This window comes from Eriocheir sinensis, unplaced genomic scaffold, assembly GCF_024679095.1.
Source record: "Eriocheir sinensis breed Jianghai 21 unplaced genomic scaffold, ASM2467909v1 Scaffold1526, whole genome shotgun sequence".
NCBI classification, from domain to species: domain Eukaryota; kingdom Metazoa; phylum Arthropoda; class Malacostraca; order Decapoda; family Varunidae; genus Eriocheir; species Eriocheir sinensis.
Genome location: NW_026110880.1, coordinates 43,002 through 49,429, shown reverse-complemented (window position 1 = coordinate 49,429; position 6,428 = coordinate 43,002).

Here is a 6,428-nt window from a genome sequence, read left to right as displayed (position 1 = left end):
GCCAAATTTGTGCCATGATATAAATCCCCAAAATAGATGATGTATAAACTGATCACCAATGCGTTGATATATATTATGAAATGGTTTGCGCGAGTGATGATTTTTTCTCATTTTTCTCGCTCAGAGGGGCCTTTAAGAAACATGATCCCTGCAGCTACCACCACCGGGTTAAGTTAGTTTGTAGCTCAATAAAACTAGGAGTGGGTGACGTCACTGAAGTTATTCAGGGATGTACTTGAACACCTGTATCATATCTTCTCGCAGGCGTTTCTTTTCCAGCGTGAAGAGATTGAGTCGCTTGAGTTGTTCCTCAGCGGTGGAATCATTTTCTTAGCAAGTCGCTGAACTCGCTCTAATAATTCGATGTCCTTCCTGTAGCTAGGTGACCAGAACTGTACCGCACACTCGAGGTCTTACCATCCAGTTATACAAGGACAACATTACTTCCGGCGTCTTTTGCTCGAAGGTCCTCGCTGTGCACCCGAGCATGGTGTTGGCTTTGTTATATGTGCTTTTACAGTGCTTTGCATGTTTCAGGTCACTGCTGGTGATAACTCAAAGACCCGGTTCCTCCTGCACAATCTGCGGTGGTTTCCCGTACATGTTGTATGTAGGGTTACTGTTTCTGGATCAAAAGTGCATTACTTTACCTATGTTCACGTTGAATGACATTTGCCACTTTTCAGACCACTGAATGATCTGATCAAGGTCCCTTTGGATGGTTTCGCAATCGGCCGTCGTGAGAGCCCTTCCACCCACTTTCGTGTCGTCAGCAAACTTTGATAGGGAGGATTTTAATTCTGTTTCTCTATCGGTGATGTACAAGATCAATAGAATGGGTCCCGGCACTGATCCTTGCGGTGCTTCACTAGTGACTGGAAGCCACTCAAAAGCCTGCCCGCTGAAAACACTCGTTGTTTTCCATTGGTAAGCCAGTGTCTTATCCAGGCAGTCAGGTTGTTTCCTATTCCCGCTGACTGTAGTTTCTTTAGGAGTCGCTCATGAGGTACCTTTTCAAAGGCTTTTTGGAAGTCCAGATATATGATATCGCTTGGGATGTGATTATCCCAGTTTTCATCTAGGAAGAAGTCCAGTAGATTCGTTAAGTAGGAACGCTTCCTTCTAAAACCGTGCTGGGCATCCGGTATTATATTATTGTCCTCTGGAAAACTGGCAAGTTTGTCTCTAACGATCTTTTCGAGGATTTTGGCTGCAACTGATGTTAAACTAATGGGCCTGTAGTTTAGGGCAACGTTCTTATCTTCTTCATTGAAAACATTCGCCATTTTCCAGTCTTGAGGTACCTTGTTTTGTTGCAGTGACTGGTTAAATATGCTAGTAAGTGGCTGTAGTATTTGCAGTTTTAATCCTTTCAATAACAGCGGGGACAAGTTGTCGGATCCCGTTGATTTGCTCGTGTAAGTTTGTCAAGGTATTTTTTTGAACATCGTGGGCGCTTACGGCGTCAGTTTCTAGAGGCGAGATCCCCCTCGATGGGGTAGGGCACTCTTGAATGGTTTCCAGGTCCTCAATCGTGAATACGGAAGCAAAATTACTGTTGACCCGTACGCTGCGAATGGCACGGATTTGGCCTTCACTGGTAGCCTGGTTCCATCGAGTCCCAGGTCTTTCTCTGCCTCTGTGGTGGATAGTGGAGTGGTTCCCATGTGGTATTGGTGTGCTGGATATCCCTTCACTGGTAGCCTGGTCACATACACTCCCAGGTCTTTCTCTGCCTCTGGGGTGGATAGTGGAGTGTTTCCCATGTGGTATTGGTGTGCTGGATATCCCTTCACTGGTAGCCTGGTAACATACACTCCCAGGTCTTTCTCTGCCTCTGTGGTGGATAGTGGAGTGTTTCCCATGTGGTATTGGTGTGCTGGATATCCCTTCACTGGTAGCCTGATAACATACACTCCCAGGTCTTTCTCTGCCTCTGTGGTGGATAGTGGAGTGTTTCCCATGTGGTATTGGTGTGCTGGATATCCCTTTACTGGTAGCCTGGTAACATACACTCCCAGGTCTTTCTCTGCCACTGTGGTGGATAGTGGAGTGTTTCCCATGTGGTATTGGTGTGCTGGATATCCCTTCACTGGTAGCCTGGTCACATACACTCCCAGGTCTTTCTCTGCCTCTGTGGTGGATAGAGGAGTGTTTCCCATGTGGTATTGGTGTGTTGGATATCCCTTCACTGGTAGCCTGGTAACATACACTCCCAGGTCTTTCTCTGCCTCTGTGGTGGATAGTGGAGTGTTTCCCATGTGGTATTGGTGTGCTGGATATCCCTTCACTGGTAGCCTGATAACATACTCCCAGGTCTTTCTCTGCCTCCGTGGTGGATAGTGGAGTGTTTCCCATGTGGTATTGGTGTGCTGGATATCCCTTCACTGGTAGCCTGGTCACATACACTCCCAGGTCTTTCTCTGCCTCTGTGGTGGATAGTGGAGTGTTTCCCATGTGGTATTGTTATTACCCATGTGGTATTGGTGTGCTGGATATCCCTTCACTGGTAGCCTGGTAACATACACTCCCAGGTCTTTCTCTGCCTCTGTGGTGGATAGTGGAGTGTTTCCCATGTGGTATTGGTGTGCTGGATATCCCTTCACTGGTAGCCTGGTAACATACACTCCCAGGTCTTTCTCTGCCTCTGTGGTGGATAGTGGAGTGTTTCCGATGTGGTATTGGTGTGCTGGATATCCCTTCACTGGTAGCCTGGTAACATACACTCCCAGGTCTTTCTCTGCCTCTGTGGTGGATAGTGGAGTGTTTCCCATGTGGTATTGGTGTGCTGGATATCCCTTCACTGGTAGCCTGGTAAACATTCACTCCCAGGTCTTTCTCTGCCTCTGTGGTGGATAGTGGAGTGTTTCCCATGTGGTATTGGTGTGCTGGATATCCCTTCACTGGTAGCCTGATAACATACTCCCAGGTCTTTCTCTGCCTCCGTGGTGGATAGTGGAGTGTTTCCCGTGTGGTATTGGTGTGCTGGATATCCCTTCACTGGTAGCCTGGTAACATACACTCCCAGGTCTTTCTCTGCCTCTGGGGTGGATAGTGGAGTGTTTCCCATGTGGTATTGGTGTGCTGGATATCCCTTCACTGGTAGCCTCGTAACATACACTCCCAGGTCTTTCTCTGCCTCTGTGGTGGATAGTGGAGTGTTTCCCTTGTAGTATTGGTGTGCTGGATATCCCTTCACTGGTAGCCTGGTCACATACACTCCCAGGTCCTTCTCTGCCTCTGTGGTGGATAGAGGAGTGTTTCCCTTGTGGTATTGGTGTGCTGGATATCCCTTCACTGGTAGCCTGGTAACATACACTCCCAGGTCTTTCTCTGCCTCTGTGGTGGATAGTGGAGTGTTTCCTATGTGGTACTGGTGTGCTGGATATCCCTTCACTGGTAGCCTGGTAACATACACTCCCAGGTCTTTCTCTGCCTCTGGGGTGGATAGTGGAGTGTTTCCCATGTGGTATTGGTGTGCTGGATATCCCTTCACTGGTAGCCTGGTAACATACACTCCCAGGTCTTTCTCTGCCTCTGTGGTGGATAGTGGAGTGTTTCCCATGTGGTATTGGTGTGCTGGATATCCCTTCACTGGTAGCCTGGTAACATACTCCCAGGTCTTTCTCTGCCTCCGTGGTGGATAATGGAGTGTTTCCCATGTGGTATTGGTGTGCTGGATATCCCTTCACTGGTAGCCTGGTAACATACACTCCCAGGTCTTTCTCTGCCTCTGTGGTGGATAGTGGTGTTTCCCATGTGGTATTGGTGTGCTGGATATCCCTTCACTGGTAGCCTGGTAACATACACTCCCAGGTCCTTCTCTGCCTCTGTGGTGGATAGTGGAGTGTTTCCCATGTGGTATTGGTGTGCTGGATATCCCTTCACTGGTAGCCTGGTAACATACACTCCCAGGTCTTTCTCTGCCTCTGTGGTGGATAGTGGAGTATTTCCCATGTGGTATTGGTGTGCGGATATCCCCTCCCACGGTGAAGGACTACATTTTTCTTCATTGAATTATAGCAGCCACTTTTTCATCCGTTCCTGTAGCGTGGTGAGGTCTTCTTGTAGGAAATCCGCAGTCAATGGGTTAAGACTCATCTGGTGTAAATACTGTATATATATATCTGTGTGAAAGGACCTACCAATCTATATATATCTGTGTAAGAAAACGAACCCCATGCATCTGTATAAATCTGTCTCCATTGCAGCCAACCGTCGCTGGGTCGCGGTGCAGCTGGGAGGGGGGGGTGGCCGCCTGGCACTCCTGGACCACACTGCGCCGGGGAGAGTGCCAGAAGGGGTGACGCCAAGTGTTGTCAACGGCACCAATGTCACGGATTTTGCCTTCGATCCCTTCAATGTCAACTCCCTGGCTGTCGGTAAGTAGTAGCAGTAGTAGTAGTAGTAGTAAACTTAAAGAAATATCATAGAAGAATACAGATTTAGTTTGACAAATAAGAGAGAGAGAGAGAGAGAGAGAGAGAATATATAATAAGCATATTTTGAATTTTGAGTGTGTATTTACCTACCTGTATTTACCTACCTGTATTTAGCTAGTTGTATTTACCTACCTGTATTTACCTAGTTGTATTTACCTACCTGTATTTACCTAGTTGTATTTACCTACCTGTATTTACCTACCTGTATTTACCTAGTTGTATTTACCTACCTGTATTTACCTAGTTGTATTTACCTACCTGTATTTACCTAGTTGTATTTACCTACCTGTATTTACCTACCTGTATTTAGCTAGTTGTATTTAGCTAGTTGTATTTAGCTAGTTGTATTTAGCTAGTTGTGACATAGGGGAAAGGAGCTACACTCGCGCTGTCCCGTCTCCATATCCGCTCTTATCCAACTCTTCCTTAAAATCATGAATGTTTCTTGCACAAACCACCTCCTCCTCCAGTCCATTCCACAGCTTCTGTTTGGGAAGCTAAACTTTTTCACATCTCGCCTACACGTGGTCGCCCTCAACTTCTTTCCATGTCCTCTCGTTTCTCTCTCGCTCCACACACACACACAGGTCCTCTCTGTCCAGATTCTCCACCCCGCTGGCCACCCTGCACACCGCTATCAGGTCTCCTCTCTCTCTTCTTCTCTCCAGGGTTGTGAGCCCCATGCTATTGAGTCTCTCCTCGTACGTCCGATCCCTAAGTTCCGGTACCATCTTAGTTGCCACTCTCTGCACTCTTTCCAGCTTTCTTATGTTCTTCTTTTCGTGAGGAGACCAGACCACTGCTGCATACTCCAACCTTGGCCTTATCATTGCAACTATTATTTTCTTCATCATCTCCTCGTCCAAATACACAAATGCCGTCCTTATGTTCCTCAGCAAATTCCGCAGCAAGTCTCTCCTCCTCATAAGTCCGATGTGTGTGTGTGTGTGTGTGTGTGTGTGTGTGTGTGTGTGTATCTATCTTATCTATCTATCCACCACCTTTTCAGTTTGTGACGATGGAAGGATCAACTTGTGGACCATCCCAGAGAGCGGACTGAAGGAACTGACTAACACTCCCACTGAAACATTGACAGATCTCACTTCAAATGATAAGGTAAAACTGCTACTACTACTACTACTACTACGCTACTACGCCACTACTACTACTACTACTAGGGGGCTTCGTGGTGCAGTGGTTAGCACACTCGGCTCACAACTGAGAGAGCCCGGGTTCGATTCCCGGGCGGAGTGGAAAAATTTTGGCAGCTTTTCCGATACCCTACGCCCCTATCCACCCAGCAGTGAATGGGTACCAGGTATTAATTAGGGGTTGTGTCCCGTCTCCTGGGGTCTGTTCCCTTCTCCTATGATTCCTTCCCCTTCTGTCTCTCTGGCATATGACCACAGATGTTGTGTCCCGTCTCCTGGGGTCTGTTCCCTTCTCCTATGATTCCTTCCCCTTCTGTCTCTCTCTGGCATATGACCACAGATGTTGTGTCCCGTCTCCTGGGGTCTGTTCCCTTCTCCTATGATTCCTTCCCCTTCTGTCTCTCTGGCATATGACCACAGATGTTGTGTCCCGTCTCCTGGGGTCTGTTCCCTTCTCCTATGATTCCTTCCCCTTCTGTCTCTCTCTGGCATATGACCACAGATGTTGTGTCCCGTCTCCTGGGATCTGTTCCCTTCTCCTATGATTCCTTTCCCTTCTGTCTCTCTCTGGCATATGACCACAGATGTTGTGTCCCGTCTCCTGGGGTCTGTTTCCTTCTCCTGTAATTCCTTCCCCTTCTGTCTCTCTCTGGCATATGACCACAGATGTTGTGTCCCGTCTCCTGGGATCTGTTTACATCTCCTATAATTCCTAACCCCTTCTGTCTCTCTCCGGCATATGACCACAGATGTTGTGTCCCGTCTCCTGAGATCTGTTCCCTTCTCCTATAATTCCTTTCCCTTCTGTCTCTCTCTGGCATATGACCACAGATGT